The sequence below is a fragment of the Muntiacus reevesi genome, chromosome 16, assembly GCF_963930625.1.
Source record: "Muntiacus reevesi chromosome 16, mMunRee1.1, whole genome shotgun sequence".
Lineage (NCBI taxonomy): Eukaryota > Metazoa > Chordata > Mammalia > Artiodactyla > Cervidae > Muntiacus > Muntiacus reevesi.
This window is the reverse complement of record NC_089264.1, coordinates 2,036,207-2,058,941: the sequence shown is the minus strand read 5'-3', so window position 1 is coordinate 2,058,941 and position 22,735 is coordinate 2,036,207.

The following is a 22,735-nucleotide window of genomic DNA, read 5'->3' as shown; positions in this document are numbered from 1 at the left end:
AAGAGTTGCTTGCTTCTTGGAAGAAAAGCTATGACCAATTTAGACAGCATATTAAAAAGCAAAGATCACTTTGCCAACAAAGGTTTGTCTACTCAAATCTATGGTGTTTCCAGCAGTCATGAGTGGATGTGAGAGTTCAACCATAAAGAAGGCGGAGTGCGGAGGAATTGATGCTTTTGAACTGTGGTGTTGCAGAAGACTATTGAGAGCCCCTTGGACAACAAAAAGACCAAGCCAGTCAATCCGAAAGGAAATTAACCCTGAATACAAGGACATTTCATACAAAGAGGACTCAATAACGGACAGAAATGGTATGGACCTAACAGAAGCAGAAGATATTAAGAAGAGGTGGCAAGAATACACAGAAGACCCATACAAAAAAGATCTTCATGACCCAAATAATCATGATGCTGTAATCACTCACCTAGAACCAGACATCCTGGAATGTGAAGTGAAGTGCACCTTAGGAAGCATCACTATGAACTAAGCTAGTGGAGGTGATGGAATTCCAGTTGAGCTACTTGAAATTTTAAAAGATGATGCTGTGAAAGTGCTGCACTCAGTATGTCAGTAAATTTGGAAAATTCAGCAGTGGCCACAGGACTGGAAACTGTCAGTTTTCATTCAAATCCCAAGGAAACACAATGCCAAAGAATGTTCAAACTATTGCACAACTGCACTCAACTCACACGCTAGTAAAGTAATGCTCAAAATTCTCCAAGCCAGGCTTCAGCAATACGTGACCATGAACTTCCAGATGTTCAAGCTGGTTTTAGAAAAGGCAGAGGAACCAGAGATCAAACTGCCAACATTTGCTGGATCATCGAAAAAGCAAGAGAGTTCCAGAAAAACATCTGTTTCTGCCTTATTGACTATGCCAAAGCCTTTGACTGTGTGGATCACAATAAACTGTGGAAAATTCTGAAAGTGATGGGAATACCAGACCACCTGACCTGCCTTTTGTAAAACCTGTATGTAGGTCAGTAAGCAACAGTTAGGACTGGACATGGAACAACAGACTGGTTCCAAAGAGGAAAAGGAGTACATCAAGACTGTATAATGTCACCTTGCTTATTTAACTTATATGCAGAGTACATCATGAGATATGTTGGGCTGGATGATGCACAAGCTGGAATCAAGACTGCAAGGAGAAATATCAATAACCTCAGATATGCAGATGACACCACCCTTATGGCAGAAAGTAAAGAAGAACTAAAGAATCTCTTGATGAAAGTGAAAGAGAATGAGCTTAAAGCTCAAAATTCAGAAAACTAAGATCGTGGCATCTGATCCCATCACTTCATGGGAAATAGATGGGGAAACAGTGGAAGCAGTGGCTGGCTTTTTTTGGGGAGGGGGAGGAGGGCTCCAGAATCACTGCAGATAGTAATTGCAGTCATGAAATTAAAAGACGCTTACTCCTTGGGAGGAAAGTTATGACCAACCTAGATAGCATATTAAAAAGCAGAGACATTACTTTGTCAACAAAGGTCCATCTAGGCAAGGCTATGGTTTTTTCCAGGAGTCATGTACGGATGTGAGAGCTGGACTATGAAGAAAGCTGAGCACAGAAGAATTGATGCTTTTGAACTGTGGTTTTGCAGAAGACTCTTGAGAGTCCCTCAGACTGCAAGGAGATCCAACCAGTCCATCCTAAGGGAGATCACTCCTGGGTGTTCATTGGAAGGACTGATGTTGAAACTGAAACTCCAATATTTTGGTCACCTGATGCAAAGAGCTGACTCATTTGAAAAGACCCTGATGTTGGGAAAGATTGAAGGCAGGAGGAGAAGGGGTGACAGAGGATGAGATAATTAGATGGCATCACTGACTCAATGGACATGTGTTTGGGTAAACTCTGGGAATTGGTGATGGACAAGGAGACCTGGCGTGCTGTGGTTCATGGGGTCGCAAAGGGTTGGACATGATTGAGCGATTAAACTGAACTGATTCATTGGAAGGACTTGATGCTGAAGCTGAGGCTCCAATACTGTGGCCACTTGATAAAAAGAGCTGATTTATTAGAAAAGACCCTTATGCTGGGAAAGATTGAAGGTAGGAGGGGAAGGGGATGACAGAGGATGAGATGACTGGATTGGCATGCCTGCTTCAACGGACATGTTTGAGCAAGCTCCAGGAATGGTGTTGGAGAGGGAAACCTGGCATGCTGCAGTCCATGGGCTCACAAAGAGTCAGACAGGAGTAAGTGACTGAACAACAACAACCATAGGACTGAAAAAAAAAAAGGAATAGTGGTCAGACAATAGGTCCAGGAAACAGCTATCATTTCTGGACTAGGGATATAAAAGGAAAAATAATGAGATTTTTAATCCTTGGAGGTTCAGAGCAAGGATACCACAGACCTGAGCTTCAAATCACTTTGATAAAAATTACCAGTGGCAGGTACTGGTTCCTTTGAAACCCAAAGTTCCAGCAGGGTTGGGACCCATAACTTTGAAGATGATGTTATGTCTTATGTGCCAATTGTTTTAATATGTCAACTTGACTGGACCCTGTGCATAGAAATTTGGTCAAACATTATTTTGGATGTTTCTGGGAAATGTTTATCTACCATGTGCATATCACACCATCAATTTTTGGAAGCACATAGCCTGCCTGGCTTCAGAAGTTCACAGTTGCAAAGATATTTTTTCTCAGGATGAATCATACTTCAAGTCTCATCATACCTGATTTAGATGCTATTAAATGAGAATTTTAGAATTGATGCTAGGTTGAACTTTAGACCTGGGGGGTTGTTGGGATGAACTGAACATATTTCCCATGCAATAAGGACAGATTTTATAAGGACAGATTTAATAAGGACAGGGAATGTAATGAATTGTTTCTCCAAGATTCATGCTTTGAAACCGTAACCCACAATGTAACTATTTGCAGATAGACTCTTTATGAGGTGATTAAAGTTAAATGAGGTCATAAATTTGGGGCCCAATTCTGGGGCAATAGAATTGGTGGCATTATTTAAAAAAAAGAAGAAGAAGAAGAAGAAACAGGAGATCTGTCATTTCCTCTGCCATATGAAGATAAAGAGAGAAGGTGACCATCTGAAAGACAGAGAGCTCTCACCAGAAACCGAATCAGCAGAGACCTTGATCTTGTACTTCCAGCCTCTCAGAAATGTAAGAAAATAGATTTATACTGTTTAAACCACCAAGTCTATGCCTTTTTTTTTTTTTTTTTTTTTGAGTAAAGGAGATTACCCTCCACAGGTGGAGGTAATTCAACTTGTTGAATAATTTAATAAAACAAAGATTGACCTTCCCAAGAAGAAATTCTCCCTGTAGATTTCTTTTGGACTCTGAAACAATTCCCTTAGTCTTTAGACAGCTGGCCTGCCTCATTATACTTTGGGCTTGCCAAGTAATCCCATAATTAACAGATTTGGCTGATGTAAGTACCTCATGGGCTCACAGTGGCACTAGGAACTCAGTCTCAGATCTCTGAGGAGATTAATAAGGGCACTTCAGCTCATAGGATGGGCCCTATGTGAATGGGGCTGAGTCTTCCAGGGAGCAGTTGCTACCCACCTGCTTCTGGGATCTCTAAGTGAGAAACTTAAGGCTGGGTCTGGAAATGACTAAAGCAGTTTGAGATATAAACCCACTGCTGCTGATTGAGTGAAATGTCATTAGCCAGGATGATATTGACAGGAATAAGATTCTTCTTCTTGCCTTTCCACCTCCCTACAGGGTCCCTGGTTGGGAGAGTTCACAGGGAATCAGCTGACAAAGGAGAAGATAGTTTACAGAACCTCAGGTTCAGCATCTCTAAGCAGAATACATAACAATGAAGTTTGGAGTATACAATCTATCCCCAGACTAAACATTACCAATTTCATACTTCCATATAACAAGTTGCAAATATATTTCATTTAAATGAAAGAACTTGAAGCTTCTCTCTAAAAATGAGTTACAAAAGTCAAGCCATCATGTATCCATCTGTAGAGACGGTAACTCATACCTCTGGAGAGATCTTTATTACTGCTCTATTTCAGTCACAGTGAATATTCTGAATATTCTATAAACTAAAGGCTAAGTTTTGGAGGAAACCACCAGTGCCAAGTTTTAAATAAGTAATAAAATGAGGGAGTAGAACAAGGTAATTATTAAACACACGCACACACACTCACACGCACACACACACATGCACGCATGCACACACTCTCACACACATGCACACACACACGCACACACACACTCAGTCTTCCCTGGTGGCTCACACACTAAAGAATCTGCCTTTAAAGCAGGATACCCAGGTTTGATCCCTGGGTCGGGAATATCCCCTGGACAAGGGAAAGTCTACCCACTCTAGTGTTCTTGCCTAGAGATTTCCAAGGACAGAGGCTACAGTCCATGGGGTCCTAAAGAGTTGAACATGACTTGATGACTAACATTTCATGTTCATACATACTCATAGGCTTCACAGGTAGCTCAGGGGTGAAGAACCTGCCTGAAATGCAGGAGACATGGATTCAATCCCTGAGTGTGGAAGACTCCTGGAGAGGGAAATGGCAACCCATTCCATTATTCTTGCCTGGGAAATTCCAAGGACAGATGAGCTTGGCGGGCTATGGTCTGTGGGGTCACAAGAGAGTCAGACACGACTTAGTGACCAAACATACTGATGCGTACTCATATGGACAAATACATACTAAAATTTGCATATTGGTTGCATTAACAGTTACTAGATGGAGCTCTCATTTTGTATCTGGTAACAAAGCTCTAACAAAGCTCTAACTTTATTATACTAGCAAGTACATAGATAGACCTTTTGGCATTGGCAGCATGTAGGCCAACCTAAAACTTTCATTCCTAAACATTTTGAATCCTCAGTGGTCTTGTATACCAATATCTGGGATATTCTGTAATTTCCTGCTAACTTGTGCCTTTGGGCTTGGAGGCATCACAGATCACCTTTCAGGCCTGTTGACATATCAGTGACCGAATTTATTCTTTATGATCAGGATCAATCATGTTCAACCAGTGAACTAACCTGCCTTTTTGTTCATGATGGGAGGAACACAAAATAGCCAGGTGGCAGTCTCAATTTCTAATTCAGTGAAATCATAGTTGTCCCTCTCAGTGACAGCATTTTCCTTTAGGAAATTCAAACTAAGTAATGGGGAAAATGAAAAGAATTCCGCAAAAGGTTTAGTAAATGAAATAGTGAGTGATACCACTCCATCCTCTGCCTCTTGACTCCCAGACTCAAATGTTCTAGCTAGTGAGAAAAAAAAAAATGGCATATGTTGGTCATCAAAACATATTATCCATCCTATAAAATAAAATCTCAGTTTCTAGATTTCTGTAATTAACTTTTTAAAGACCTCTTTTAATTGAGGTGTAGTTGTTTTGCCTTTCTGTGTCAGTTTCCACTGTACAGCAAAGTGTATCAGCCATGTGTATGCATAATGCTCCGTTTTGGATTTTCTTCTGATTTAGGTGACTACAGAGCACTGAGAAATGTTCTGTGCTACACATAGTGTCAATAGTATACATAGTACCAGTAGGGCTTCCCTGATGGCTCAGTGGTGAAGAATCTGGCTGCTGATGCAGGAGACTCCAGTTTGATCCCGGAATCAGGAAATCCCCTGGAGAAGGAAATGGCAACACTCTCTAGTACTCTTGCCTAGAGAAGCCTATAGACAGAGGAGCCTGGCAGGCTACAGCCCCTGGGGTTGCACAGAGCTGGGCACAGCTTAGCGACTGAACAACAACCAATCAGCAGTGTATATATGTCAGTCCCAACCTCCCAATTCATCCCGCCTCCCCTACCCCCTTGGTATCCACGATTGTTCTCTACATCTGTGTCTCTATTTCTGCTTTGCAAATAAGATCATCTTTACCATTTTTCCAGATTCCACATATATGCACTAATATACAATATTGTTTGTTTCTCTTTCTGACTTACTTCACTCTTTGGCTAGGTAATGAGCAAAAAGAAGGTCAAATATTATCTTCACTGTGGTTTTGTGAAGGAGTTGGGGTTGAGCTGGGTCCTGAGTGGAGGTGAGTAAGTTAAAGGAAGGAAAAATGCTTTCTAAGGAACCATGAGACAGAAAGTGGATGAACCATGGTTAGGGCACAAACCAATGCTACAGACATGACAACAGTCAGGGGGCACAGCAGTCTGATTAGAAGCAGCTGTGCGTGCTAAATAGCAGTGAAGGACATGCGCTTAGACTGTGGGGCACCCACTCTGCTCTCAAACTGTGGTCCTGCTACTTGAGCCTCATGGGACCTCTTTATTTATTTCCCAATCCATGCAAAACTGAAAACAAAATTTACTATCCCAAGTTCTGTCCAATGGACTGATTTCCCTTTGTCACTGATTTTTCAGAGACATTGCTCATTTTTCTGGTTGCTTCCTAAAGAACTGTTTATCTAACTACTTCCATTTTCTCATTTGTGGAAAAGAGATTTATAGAGTTGTTTAGAGGATTCAATATGTGTTAAGTTTGTAAAATAATGCTTGGCTTATAGCAAATGCTATGAAAGTGTTTTCACATTAATATTTAATTTTATGATTCCATTTTTAGAAGTGCTAATTTACATGTAGAAATAATAATAAAAAAAGTAAAACCTGCATACCTCTTTCCATATTGCATTCTTTCAGCCAAAGAGCTTTATTCTGTTTACTTTTTGGTCAAAGTCATATACACAATACATGAAATTCAGTGTGAGATTCATATGAAGGACTGGTTAAAAGAGAAACACTTTCTCAAAAAAAAATTGTATTTACTGTCATGAACAAGAAATAGCAAGTTAAAATATTTATTTTCTGTTGCATTATATTACAATTTTCATGAATAATGGCCTGATTTTTTGAAATATCTGTAGTGCTGAATTGTTCCACATCATCTTTTCCCTGGAAAAGTCATCAGGTTCAACATGGCCAATTTGGAAGTCATCTTCAAAGTTCAGAAGCATGAAGTAGTAAAGCAAAGAAGTAGTCATGGGTTTTAACAATCCTCTTCATATCCTGGAGTTCCAGAAACATGCCCTTCTGGCTAAGCCACTGTTTCTCTGTCTAATTGTAGCTCTTGTTAAGACTCACATAAAGACAATAAGGCAATTGTCCTGTAAGCCTCCTGGACAGCTTCCTGACCTTGTGCTACATATGTTCCCAGGCAGAGATCCTGAGAGCCTGAGCTAATGGATTAGATGTATTATTATTTGGGCAGAGAGATGATGGACACATCTTATTGGGAAAATTTACAGGAAATCCATCCTAACCAACAGCCTTGCAAGCCAGACATTTTTCTCCTCTACTTTTTCCTCCTGAAGTGAAAGTGAAAGTCACTCAGTTGTGTCCGACTCTTTGCAACCCCATGGACTATACAGTCCTTGGAATTCTCCAGGCCAGAATACTGGAATGGGTAGCTTTTCCCTTCTCCAGGGGATCTTCCCAACCCAGGAATTGAACCCAAGTCTCCCGAATTGCAGGCAGATTCTTTACCAGCTGAGCCACCAGGGAAGCCCCAAAACCCTGGAGTGGGTAGCCTATCCCTTCTCCAGTGGATCTTTCTGACCTAGGAATGGAACCAGGGTCTCGTGCATTGCAAGTAGATTCTTTACCAACTGGCCTATCAGGGAAGCTCCTTTTCCCTCCTAATGGGGACTAGTAGGGGAATACTAATTACCTCCCCAGATACATTTAGGAAAGATTTATTAACTAGAAAGTTCTCCCTTATAACAAGTTGAAATTATTTCCTCTCAAATTAGCTCTCTCTCTTTTTTTTTTCCTTTCTGTTTTGCTTGTCTCATTCTCTTATTTATTTTTTTTTGGGGGGGGGGGACAACAACAACAACAAAACATGTTATTCTTTACTTTTTGAATTATTAGAAAAGGTGGCTAGCACCTGCAAGAATATGGCTTTGTGACTAGATTTGATTCTGACTCTGCATTGCTGGAGGAGAAGGCAATGGCAATCCATTCCAGTACTCTTGCCTGGAAACTCCCATGGAAGGAGGAGCCTGGTAGGTTGCAGTCCATGGGGTCGCTAAGAGTCGGACACGACTGAAGTGACTTAGCAGCAGCAGCATGGTGATCCTTTGACTGGTTGTATCTATTATAGGGTCCCTGTGGGTAGCTCTCTCCTTATTTTCATTAATTTCCTTTGGATTCTACACTACCCATCATCACGACCTTTCTAATTAGACCCAGTAAGGTCTAATGTGACCTTTCAAATTGTGTTTATTTGGCAGAGAGCTCTTGTTCAATAAAAGAACAAAACAGCATATGCTGGAGGGATGGACCCTTCAGCATTCTCAGAAATAAGCTCATAGTAAATAATAATAATAACAAAATTTCCATTTTACTTCTATTATCATTATTTTATTAACATTATCATTATTTAATTAGCATTTTCATTGTTAACATTATTTAATATTATTATCTTTATTTTCTTGGGATCCAAAATTACTGCAGATGGTGACTGCAGCCATGAAATTAAAGGACCCTGGCTCCTTGGAAGAAAAGCTATGATAAACCTAGACAGAATGTAAGAAAGCAGAGACATTACTTTGTCAATAAAGGTCTATATATTCAAAGCTATAGTTTTTCCAGTAGTCATGTATAGATGTGAGGGTTGAGCCATAAAGAAAGCTGAGCACTGAAGAATTGATGCTTATGAACTGTGGTGTTGGGAAAGACACTTGTGAGTCCCTTGGACTGAAAGGAGATCAACCCAGTCAATCCTAAAGAGTTCAGTCCTGAATATTCATTGGAAGGACTGATGCTGAAGCTGAAAGTCCAATGCTTTGGCCACCTGATGTGAAGAGTTGACTCATTAGAAATGAACCTGATGCTGGGAAAGATTGAAGGAAGGAGGAGATGGGGACAACAGAGGATGAGATGGTTGGATGGCATCACTGACTCAATGGACATAAATTGATCAAGCCCCAAGAATTGATGATGGACAGGGAAGCCTGACATGCAACAGTCCATGGGATCACAAAAAGTTAGACACAACCGAGTGACTGAATTGAACTGAACTTATTATCATTACTATTATTATTTTGGATTAGCTTGTGTTCACCATCTGCAAAGGGTGACTTTATAAGCAACCCAACCAACTCTTGTCAACTAAAAGAAAATAAATAAGGAATCTATTGGAATACTATTATATCATTAAGGGAATCAATGAAACTTTTTAACACTTAGATATCAAGCAGGGCAAAGCCAAGAAAGGCCTGAGGCTTGCGGATCGTCTTCTCAGGCAGCTCCCACCTGGACGAATCAGCCTCAACCTTCTCTTTCCTGCTCTTGTCACTTCTCTGAACATTCACAGTCTAGAGCGAATGCATCTCACTGGTGAACTAGATGTCACACCCGCCTCTAGGGCAGAGACAGCAGAACACTGAACCACATCATTACTAGTAGTGTGAACACTGCTCTACAACAGGAGAGCTGTGACCCTCCAAAGGAAAACCAGGGTTCTGTTCAGAAGAAAAAGTTGGATTCCAGACAAACAAAACTCAGCTCATAAAGTCCCATAATAGATACACTTGCACTTGTGTTCTGTGAATGTTTACGACACTTTAAACTATACTTCTGTCCTTGGGCTGATTCTAGAAACTTACTGGGAATTTGACCCCAGGCGTAATTTGGGCACAATCACAGATTTTACTGAATGTGAAATCTTTTAATTCATCCAAGACTATTCATCCAAAATGCCTTTACTACAGTCCTTCAACACCATCTACCACTTACTAACTCAAGGTGGTTAGACACAGGACTGCATTGTCCTCCGAGGAAGAATTCACCTTGCTGGGGCAAGCATGGGTTGTAGGCAGTCTCCAGCTGTTACTTTCTTTTTTTTTTTTTTAATTTTATTTTATTAGTTGGAGGCTAATTACTTCACAACATTTCAGTGGGTTTTGTCATACATTGACATGAATCAGCCATATGGTAAAGAAAATGAATTTATTCATTCAATACAATTCATACATATATATATATATACACACACACACACACACACATACGTGTGTGTGTGTATATATCTATCTATCCATCTATCTATCTATCTATCTATCTATCTATCTATCTATCTATCTATCTATCTATATCCAGCATCCTTCTGAGCAAAAAAACAAAAATAAAAACAAACAAACAAAAAACAAAATGTGCATTATGGCATATTTTCTCTTGTGTTCATGTAGGGTGGGGAGACATTACTTTCTAGGGTTTTGTCTGACTGATTTTTAAATGGCCTGTATTAGTAAGCTTAAATTTGTTTACCTGTGCTTAAAGAACTTTTTAATCTGAACCTGCTGTGTTAATCCAAAATAGAGCCTATAGTATCCCACTTTTCTCTCACATTGTCCTTTTATATCAGCTTCATATATTGGTCCACAAGGTCATTTTTGCCTAACCAATGCACCAGTTAAAGTAATTTCCTCCAGAAAAGTTTCTTGATTCCTCTAATCCAAAATGATCGTGCTCATCTCCCAATTTCTACTAAAATTTAATTTGCATGAATATCTACCTAATCTTCCCAACTATATTGGTAGAAAAGGTTTCTACTTCTATTGTTTCTGTGTTCCCCAAAAATCTTCAGATTGTGCTGAGCAAAAGTGAATGATGTTAATTAATTTATTCTTAGGTAATCTTGTTAACTTTATCTGATTGTGGACATGCTTTTGGACGACACAGCTGCATTTTAATTGTCTCTCTCAGTAATTAAAAATGATTATGTTTACCATGATCTATTTTCCATTGGATGAATTTGCATTATATATATAAATGTCTGTTAAATATCAGTGCAACATTTTGTTGAGATGTTATCTTTATACCGTTAGAAACTTCTACCAAATTCTACAAAGATAAAGAAAGTCTAGATCTGTATTTAAATATGGGGCACATATTTATAGAAGTTTTTGAAATTTAGGCAGCATTTGCCTTTCAAACATGCTTTGGAAATATGAATAAAAGTAGCATATGCAGCAAACAATGAATGCTTATTTGAGCATTTTTTAATCAGCACATGCACAAAGAAATAGTATAAATGTGGAACAACATATTTGAAGATTGTGACTTGTGAAATCATCAGTCTAAATTCACCTGGGAAAAGATATTTCACTTTATATGATAAAATTTTCAAACAAAATGATCTAAAAATTACAGTTAAACATTTTTTTTTTAAACTCTTTTAACAAACTGTGGAAAGTCTTAAAGAGATGGGAATATCAGATCACTTGACCTGCCTCCTGAGAAATCTGTATGGAGGTCAGGAAGCAACAGTTAGAAATGGACATGGAACGACAGACTAGTTCCAAATCAGGAAAGGAATACGTCAAGGTTGTATATTGTCACCCTGCTTATTTAATCTGTATGCAGAGTATATCATGTGAAATGCTGGGCTGGATGAAGCACAAGCTGGAATCAAGATTGCCAGGAGAAATATCAATAACCTCAGATATGCAGATGACACCACCCTTATGGCAGAAAGTGAAGAAGAACTAAAGAGCCTCTTGATGAAAGTGATAGAGGAGAGTGAAAAAGCTGATTTAAAACTCAACATTCAGAAAACTAAGATCATGGCATCTGGTCCCATCACTTCATGGCAAATAGATGGGGAAACAATGGAAACAGTGAGAAACTTTATTTCTCACTTTGTTTTGGGGGGCTCCAAAATCACTGCAGATGGTGATTGCAACCATGAAATAAAAAATAATAATAATAATAATTAAAAAAAAAACTTGCTCCTTGGAGGAATAGTTATGACCAACATAGACAGCATATTAAAAAGCAGAGATATTACTTTGCCAACTAAGATCCATGTAGTCAAAGCTATGGTTTTTCCAGTAGTCATGTATGGGTGTGAGAGCTGGACCATAAAGAAAGCTGAGCACTGAAAAATTGATGCTTTGGAAGTGTGGTATTGGAGGAGACTCTTGAGAGTCCCCTGAAGATCCAGCCAGTCCATCCTAAAGGAAATCAGTCCTGAATACTCATTGGAAGGACTGATGCTGAAGCTGAAACTCCAATAATTTGGCTACCTGATGCGGAGAACTGACTCATTTGAAAAGACCCTGGTTCTGGAAGATTGAAGGTGAAAGAAGGGGATGACAGAGGATGAGATGGTTGGATGTCATCACCGACTCAATGGACATGAGTTTGAGTAAACCCTGTGAATTTGTGTGGACAGGGAGTCCTGGTGCGCTGTAGTCCACAGGGTCACAAATAGTTGGACACAACTGAATGGCTGAACTGAGCTGAACAGATGTCCATGTCTGAATCCCCAAATACTATGAATATGTCACCTTATATGGCAAAAAGGGTATTGAAGTTATAGACAAGTTAAGAATCTTGAGACAGGAGATTATCTTGGATTATCCAGGAGAATCTAATATTTTCACAGGATCCACATAAGAAGAAGGGTGGAGGATCAGGGAGGAAATATGACACAGGATGCAGATGTCAGGGTCATGTGTTGGCACAAGGCAAGATATGTATGCAGCTTCTTGAAGTTAGAAAAGTCAAAGAAACAAGTTATCTTCTTTAGTCTCCTGAAGGAAACAGGTTTGGAGAATGATTTTATGCTTCTGACTTCTAGAGTGTAAATTAATAAATTTGTTGTTTGACTTAAGTCATGAAATTTGTGATAATTTTTTATATTAGAAATAGGAAAATTTCCTATAAGCAAGCAGCTTATACTTCCTTTTGGGTAGCTTAGTTTCCTCTTGTGCATGCTGAGCCACTTTTAGTTCACAATTATCTTACTTTTCTATTTCATATATGGGTACTGAAAACTGCTTTGTAGTTATTATAGCTTTTTAAGAGAAAAATAAACATACAATTTAGCTGTTTCTATTTCTGTTGACTACTATCAAAATTCTAAAGGCATGCGGTAATATTCCTCCATGCAGACTTCTCTGCTTCCATCCCTGTAAAAGGGAAGAACACATCTGATTCTGTATTAGATTTGTTTCTTTTCTGTTAACCTTTGCATTCTATCAATTTTGCTACAAGTTAAGAATTTTGTCTATATTCTGAAATATATAGGATAGTCCATTCTCAAAGCTCAGACTTTTAAAGTTATAATTTTCCATCCATCTAGAGATAAAAAATTAAGAGCAGAGAATAACGTTTGTCTTGTTGGAGGTTTACAGGAACATTGTGACCTGACCTACATTTGTTTGGTGGCAAACAAAGGATTCTGACACAAAGAAGTTTGTAGCAACCAACCACACTCCCACCTATTTCAATATAAAATAATCATAACTTTTAACTCAAAGAGATTGTTCTTTGGAATACTAGTCCACCGTCTTCTCAGGCTGCTTGTTTTCTGAATAAAGTGACTATTCCTTGCCCCAACACCTTGTCTCTTGATTTACTGGCCTGCTCTATGATAAACACGACAAGCTTGGACTTTGTATTATGCCCAGCCATCACTGCTCCCTTTGATTATGTGTTTTGCCTTCTCATCATTCTACTTTGTCCTATTATGTCTTTTGATGTAGCACATTGATAATCTATTAAGGTAAAAACCAACATCTAGCCATAAAATCAAAGGCAGCATTTTAAACTAATAATCAGTGCTCTGAAATGGCAGTGCATCATACATTTTGTTTCAATGATCTGTTAACAATATTCCTGTCAAATCAGACAGCATATTTAGCTACATTTTTTTTTCATATTAAGACACTAATTCTTTGAAGTTAAGCTAATTCTAGCTGTCCTAATATAGTACAAAGAGCACACTTATTTTCATTAGAAAGAGCAGTCTTCTAAGTTTTCTACATGACTAGTATTTTAGGACTTTATTGAGCAAAAGTTTTAATTCTTTACTTCTGTGAAATTTACAATCAAGTAAGGAAAACAACACGTTAGTGAAAAAATCAGTTTATGATGAATTGCCAGATATTTAAGTCAAAATGGTATGCATAAAGAAAATGAAAGATGCTGAAGTATAGCGTGTTTCCTAAGAAAGGCTTTATGTAGTCAGGACATGAGTTGGACTTAAAAATTAAGTACAGGATGAAGTTATTTGTAGAAGAAGATAGAAGACACTCCAAGTAGAACAAACAGCAAGAAGAAAGACACAGAAAAACCTAAGCTGGCACTGTGATGGCTGAGTAATATGGAGGCATCGTGGAAAATTAGGATAAACAGTAAGAAGTTCACAAGCGAGCAGTCAGCAGCAGCTTGGAATACCATGGAAACTTGAGCAAGCAAGCAAAGTGATGAAAGCACTAAAAAACAACAAATTAGCACAACAGGTTTAAGAGTGTGAAAACCAAAAATCAGAAACCCCAAGTCTAGAGAGTGTGAATGGAAAGGAAGATTTAAATACTGCAGCTACCTGGCTGGCTTCTTCAAGAATCTACATGTGATTTGTGAAATTCCCATAGCTCATTCTGTGATGCTTAACTATTACACATGATTCCCTCGGGTGATAAAATATATTAATTTATAAGGTTATTTGTATTCTATGAGAGTGTAAATGTATTAATAGTACATTTTCAAGAAATTGATCTAAATAAATGTTTCTCCTTGACATTTGAAGGAACCTCACTTTGATATCAGCTTACAGTATGATGTGTAGTATAATGTACAATGAGCCAAGTGACTTTTAATAATTTAGAGATTACTGAAGTTATTTCAAAAGCATGAGATCTCAAAATATTGGACAGAGTCAAGTCACATAGACCAAATAGACTAGCTATCAAAAAAAAAAAAAGCATATAAAAATATTACTGCACTCACTTTCATGGAATTATGATAAATGAGTTAAACTTCACCTAAACTATTAGATGAGAAGAGGTAAAATTGATCTTAATAGAGGTGAAAAAGTAGATAAAAAGGATCATTACTTTTGGAAATAATCAACCAGATTTGCACTCCTTCTTAACCATTCTGTAGTTTTGTCTTTAAATCTATCATCAACACCTACTCTCCCTCCACTGCCTTTAAATTAATCATTGTCCTGAACTCCCACTCACAAAGTAGATAGCTATATAGAATCAAAGAAATAAGAACATAAGTGTAAGCCTGTGGAAAGGTTAGTGATTGTAGAGCTTAAGAAAATGTGCCTATTTAAGTGAACAGAATCCATCTTTGTGAAGAATGCATGGGTCAAAACTAAAACCAAAGCAAATACCAAGAAGAAAAATACAATTCTGGAAAATAGAGAGAAACATTTCATGACTAACTGAAGGTGGTCCTGCAGCAAAGCCTCCAAGGGAATGATAACTGAAATCTGAGAACTGCAGAGAGAGAGAGCAGAAAGGGGACCAGGATAGCTGTCATAAGCAAGTGCTGAGGTTCACAGTGTGAACCTGGGCAGGCTGTGTGGATGAGTCAGCTGAGCTTAAAGCCCCAGGGACATCTCAGGTTTTCTCAGAGCATCATTTGGGAAGGAACAGTTAGACACATGGCTATAGCTTCCCAAGCATTTGTTATTACAAAAAACTACAGCTAAAGGCACCTTAGAAAAATATTTTCATAAACAGATTGCTCCTAGGTTATTATTTCAAAATATGCTACATATTGTGAACTAAAGAAGTCAACACTTTTACAAAATATTTCTTGACTGTGTTTTCTCATTTTTCATGGCATCCTATAATTTAACATTTATAAAGATAGAACGTTTTTCTCAATCTTGGAAAATAGTCACTAGTAACAATTATTAGGCAATAAAATTCTATTGATCTCTTAACTTTTTAAGATTCCATGATACTTGCTTAACTGTATTTAAATAAACATTGGAATATGAGAAACATAATAATTGAATTTGATCTTCCAAACACAAAGTAGTAATTTCCATACCCTATATCAAACTTGAACAGTGCTTAATATAATAGATTTCATTCTTGAGAGATTCTTTCACACATACTTTTACTCTCTCATTATTCTACACTGTAGAAAATACCAAAGAAACAACCTGTGAAATCTCTATTAGGGTGCAATTTTCTCATCATTTTTCAAACATTTATTTTAGACTCTTGTGCAGATGTTCTGGACCAACATCTTCATTGTCCTACTTTACTTTTTTTTTTTTTTCCTATGAAAGTTTTCTAAATGAAGAACAATTAAAATGCCTTAAAATAAGTGTATATTAAATATAAGACTACATTGTTAAGAGGAAAATGTGGATTGTGTTTCTTAATATGCTCACCACACAACAAAGAGCCTGTATAGTTATACTAATGGAACACCACTCCACTTATGCAGGGTTTTCATCCAGCCCCAAAACTGACCAGATAAAACGTTCATAGCATTGAAAGAGCTATATGGCTACAATCTGCTTTGAGAAAAGAGAGAAGGCAATGGTCTATTAAAGACACAGCTTCTATGAGCTGCCTACTGCATATTATATTACAGCCCACTGCCATGTAAAACTGCCTGAGATTAGAGGCTTCTTCTGAAATTGTTCCTGGGGACATGGAATTGCCAGGTAAGCAGCAATAAGTTTACTTTTTGAAAATTTTTGTTTTGGTCAAGAACAGAAACAGAAAAGTAAAAAGAATGTTAATGAATTCCATTTTCATCAGGCTATAAAGGCTAAAAATTACAAAGAGGAAGATAAATGAAAGGGAGCAAAATGAAAGACAATGCCTCATCCACTGGGAATGTAAAAGGGGTCTCCCATATGCTGATTTTTCAGGTTCCAAATATGTCCTCCTGAGCTTTATATCCCTGTATTTGGACTGCCTTCCACTACCTTCTGAGTATTTGTCAGAAGTTCACTTAAAAGTTTTAAACAAGCATTACATTTGTTTCTGTTTTGTTTAACAATTCTTATTATGATTAAAAATACTGGAGGAGCTAAGATGGCAGAGGAATAGGATTGTGAGACCACTTTCTCCCCCATAAATTCATCAAAGGATCATTTGAACGCTGAGCAAACTCCACAAAACAACTTCTGATCACTAGCAGAGAACATCAGCACTCAGAAAATCAACCCATCATCTTCCAAAGGAGGTAGGACAAAATATAAAAGATAAAAAGAGAGTCCAAAGAGTTAGGAATGGAGATCCATCCCAGGAAGGGAGTCCTAATAGAGGAAGTTTCTAAACACCAGGAAGAAACTGGTGTTTCTTCCTCTCACCGGCGGGTCTGGGGGAAGTTTTTGAATCTTGGAGGGCAACCTAACTGGGAGGAAAAATAAATAAAACCCATAGATTACATGCCTAAAAGCAACTCCCAGCAGAAAAGTATCCCAGACGCTCACATCCGCCACCAGCAAGTGGGGGCTGAAGAGAGGAAGTAGGTGTCATTCCTTAGGGTAAGGACCAGACCTGAAAGCCCTGAGGGCAATCTGAGGGAGCTATCATGAGATAGCAACTTACACTGTGGGATAGCAAGAGAGAGAGAATTAACCTGGGAAGAGCCCTAACAGAAGGCACTGCCGGCCGTTTGCAGAACAAACGAAGGACTGAGCAATTCCAGAGAAGAGCTGGCTGGCTGTGGAGTGGTCCATCCCCCGCTGGAGAAGGGAGGCAGAGGGGAGGGGAAAGGGGCAAACTCAGCCCCAGAGAAAGCATCCCCTACCAAACTGCAAACAGGTTTCCAGTTTCTAACCAAAGACTTCCTGAGATGCTAGATGGTTGACATCCGCCGGGAGGGTCACAGCCAGAGATCAGCTCCCCAGAAGAAACACAAGGCGCACCCGATCAGCGCGCCTGGAAACCGAGGCTGGGACCACGGAGGCAATAAGGCGCACTGCACCCGGGAAGAGTGCGCTCGTCAAGCTCCTGATTCCCTGAGCTGCTCTGACTGGGGAAGGCACAAAACGCAGGCCCAACCGAGTCTGGGCCTTTGTGGAGTACCCGAAAACCTGAACCTGAGCAGCTTGGGCCTGGAAAGTGCACACAACTCAGGGCCTGCTCCCTGTAGAGCAGCCTGGAGCCTGAGCAGTGTAGACGGGGAAAGCACACGTGCCGTGAGCAGGGGCAAACCCAGTGTGGCCGGAACACAGCAAGTGCTCCCCCCACACACCAGTGATTTTTGTCTGCAGCGCCCCTCCCTCCCCACAGCACGACTGAACAAGCGAATCTAAACAAGTGACCATCTCTGCCCACTGTGTCAGGGCAGAAATTAGACACTGAAAAGATCTGCAAACAGAAGTCAAATAAACAAAGGGAACTCTTTAGAAAGTGACAGGTGCATCAGATTAAAATCCTTGCAGTTAACACTGACTACACTGGAAGGGGCCTATAGATATTGAGAAGTGTAAGCTGGAACAAGGAGCTATCTGAAACACAACTGACCCCACACTGCCCACAACAGCTCCAGAGAAATTACTAGATATATTTTTACTATTATTATCTTTTTTAATTAAAAATTTTTTTCTTCTTCTTTTTTTCTAAGTCCTCTATTACTCCTTAATTTTCTTTTTTATAACCCACCATTACCTTGCAAAAAAAAAAAAAAGGTGGGGCCTATTTTTAAAGCTAACTTCATATATATTTCTTAAATTTTTTGTTTTTGTTTTTTTTTAATATTGTATTTTTTAGAGTCTAACCTCTACTCTAGATTTTTAATCTTTGTTTTTCAGTATTTGACATCAATTTTGGACATTTAAAAATCCAACCTTCAGTTCCCATTTTTACTCAGGAGTGTGATTACTGGGTTGATTACTCTCTCCCCCTTTTGACACTTTTTCTCCCTCAGATCACCTCTATTTCCTCCCTATCCCCTCTCTTTTCAATCCAATTCTGTGAATATCTGTGGGTGTTCTCGGCGGTGGAGAACATTTAGGGAACAGAGTAACACCTAGATCTGTCTCTCTCCTCTTGAATCCCCCCTTTTCTCCTCCTGCTCACCTCTATCACCTTCCTCTCTCTCCTCTGCTTCGTGTAACTCTGTGAACCTCTCTGAGTGTCCCTCACTGTGGAGAATCCTTTCACAATAAACCTAGAAGTTTTATTATCAGTGCTGTATGGATGAAGAAGTCTTGGGGCTACTGGAAGAATAAGACTGAAATCCAGAGGCAAGAGGCTTAAGCTCCAAACCTGAGAACACAAGAGAACTCCTGACTACACGGAACATTAATTAATAAGAGATCATCCAAAAGCCTCCAAACCTACATGGAAACCAACCACCACCCAAGGGCCAATAAGTTCCAGAGCAAGACATACCACACAAATTCTCCAGCAACGCAGGAACATAGCCCTGAGCATCAATATACAGGTTGCCCAAAGTCACACCAAACACATAGACCCATCTCAAAACTCACTACTGGACACTCCATTGCACTTCAGAGAGAAGAAATCCAGCTACACACATCAGAACACTGACACAAGCTTCCCTAACCAGGAAACCTTGACAAGCCAATCGTCCAACCCCACCCACTGGGTGAAACCTCCACAATAAAAAGGAACCGCAGACTACCAGAATACAGAAAGGCCACCCCAAACCCAGTAATCTAAATAAGATGAAAAGGCAGAGAAATACGTAGCAGGTAAAGGAACATGAAAAATGACTACCAAGCCAAACAAAAGAGAAGATAGGGAATCTAACTGAAAAAGAATTCAGAATAATGATAATAAAAATGATCCAAAATTTTGAAAACAAAATGGAGTTACAGATAAATAGCCTGGAGACAAAGATTGAGAAAATGCAAGAAATGTTTAACAAGGACCTAGAAGAAATAAAAGAGTCAATTAAAAATGAATAATGCAATAAATGAGATCAAAAACACTCTGGAGGGAACCAACAGTAGAATAACAGAGGCAGAAGATAGGATAAGTGAGTTAGAATATAAAATGGTGGAAATAAATGAAGCAGAGAGGAAAAAAGAAAAAAGAATCAAAAGAAATGAGGACAACCTCAGAGACCTCCGGGACAATGTGAAACACCCCAACATTCGAATCATAGGAGTCCCAGAAGAAGAAGACAAAAAGAAAGACCATGAGAAAATACTCGAGGAGATAATAGCTGAAAACTTCCCTAAAATGGGGAAGGAAATCGTCACACAAGAGCAAGAAACCTAGAGAGTTCCAAGCAGGATAAACCCAAGGTGAATCACCCCAAGACACATATTAATCAAATTAACAAAGATCAAACACAAAGAACAAATATTAAAAGCAGCAAGGAAGAAAGAACAAATAACACAAAAAGGGGTTCCCATAAAGATAACAGCTGATCTTTCAATAGAAACTCTTCAGGCCAGAAGGGAATGGCAGGACATACTTAGAGTAATGAAAGAGAATAACCTACAATCCAGATTAATGTAACCAGCAAGTATCTCATTCAGATATGAAAGAGAATTCAAAAACTTTACAGACAAGCAAAAACTGAGAGAATTCAGCACCACCAAACAGTCTCTTCAACAAAAGCTAAAGGATCTTCTCTAGACAGGAAACACAGAAAGGTTGTATGAACGTGAACCCAAAACAACAAAGCAAATGGCAACGGGACCATACGTATCAATAACTACTTTAAATGTAAATGGGTTGAATGCCCCAACCAAAAGACAAAGACTGGCTGAATGGATACAAAAGCAAGACCCCTATATATGCTGTCCACAAGAGATACACCTCAAAACAAGGGACACATACAAACTTAAAGTGAAGGGCTGGAAAAAAATATTTCATGCAAACGGAGACCAAAAGAAAGAAGGAGTCACAATACTCATATCAGATAAAATAGACTTTCAAATAAAGGCTGTGAACAGAGACAAAGAAGGACACTACATAATGATCAGTGGTTCAATCCAAGAAGATCATATAAAAATTATAAATATATATGCACTCAACATAGGAGCACCACAATATATAAGGCAATTGCTAACAAGTATGAAAGGGGAAATTAACAATAGCACAATAATAGTGGATGACTTTAATAAGCCACTCACACCTATGGATAGATCAACTAAACAGAAAATTAACAAGGAAACACAAACTTTAAATGACACAATGGACCAGCTAGACCTAATTGATATCTATAGGACATTTCACCCTAAAACAATCAATTTCACCTTTTTCTCAAGTGCACACAGAAACTTCTCCAGAATAGATCACATCCTGGGCCATAAATCTAGCCTTGGTAAATTTAAAAAAAAAACACAACAAAAATTGAAATCATTCCAAGTATCTTTTCTGACCACAATGCAGTTAGATTAGATCTCAATTACAGGGAAAAACAAACAAACAAACAAACCAAAAAACTATTACAAATTCAAACATACGGAGGCTAAATAACACACTTCTGAATAACCAACAAATCATATAAGAAATCAAAAAAAGAAATCAAAATATGCATAGAAATGAATGAAAATGAAAATACAACAATCCAAAACCTATGGGACACTGAAAAAGCAGTGCTAAGGGGAAGGTTTATAGCAATACAGGCTTACCTCAAGAAACAAGAAAAAAGTCAAATAAATAACCTAACTCTACACCTAACAGAGAAGTCAATGTCACCCCACTCCAGTACTCTTGCCTGGAAAATCCCATGGACGGAGGAGGCTGGTAGACTGCAGTCCATGGGGTCTCGAAGAGTCGGACATGACTCAGCAACTTCACTTTCACTTTTCACTTTTATGCATTGGAGAAGGAAATGGCAACCCACTCCAGTGTTCTTGCCTGGAGAATCCCAGGGATGGGGTCACACAGAGTCAGACATGACTGAAGTGACTTAGCAGCACATCTAAAGTAACTAGAGAAGGAAGAAATGAAGAACCCCAGGGTTAGTAGAAGAAAAGAAAACTTAACAATTAGGGCAGAAATAAATGCAAAAGAAACAAAAGAGACCATAGCAAAAATCAACAAAGCTAAAAGCTGGTTTTTGGAAAGATAAATAAAAATGACAAACTGTTAGCCAGACTCATCAAGAAACAAAGGAATAAGAACCAAATCAACAAAATTAGAAATGAAAATGGAGAGATCACAACAGACAACACTGAAATACAAAGGATCATAAGAGACTACTATCAGCAGCTCTATGCCAATAAAATGGACAACTTGGAAGAAATGGACAAATTCTTAGAAAAGTATAACTTTCCAAAACTGAATCAGGAAGAAATAGAAGATCTTAATAGACCCATCTCAAGCACGGATATTGAAACTGTAATCAGAAATCATCCAACAAACAAAAGCCCAAGACCAGATGGCTTCACAGCTGAATGCTACCAAAAATCTAGAGAAGAGCTAACACCTATCTTACTAAAACTCTTCAAGAAAAATGCAGAAGAAGGTAAACTTCCAATCTCATTCTAAGAGGCCACCATCACCCTAATTCCAAAACCAGACAAAGATGCCACAAAAAAAGAAAACTGCAGGCCAATATCACTGATGAACATAGATGCAAAAATCCTTAACAAAATTCTAACAAACAGAATCCAACAACACATTAAAAAGATCATACATCATGACGAAGTGGGCTTTATCCCAGGAATGCAAGGATTCTTTAATATCCTCAAATCAATCAATACAATACACCACATTAACAAATTGAAAGATAAAAGCCATATGATTATCTCAATAGATGCAGAAAATGCCTTTGACAAGAAAGCAGGCATAGAAGGAATATAGATCAACATAATAAAAGCAATCTATGGCAAACCCACAGCAAACATTATCCTCAATGGTGAAAAATTGAAAGCATTTCCCCTAAAATCAGGAACAACACAAGGGTGCCCACTCTCACCACTACTATTCAACATAGTTTTGGAAGTTTTGGCCACAACAATCAGAGTAGAAAAAGAAATAAAAGGAGTCCAGATAAGAAAAGAAGAAGTAAAACTCTCACTGTTTGCAGATGA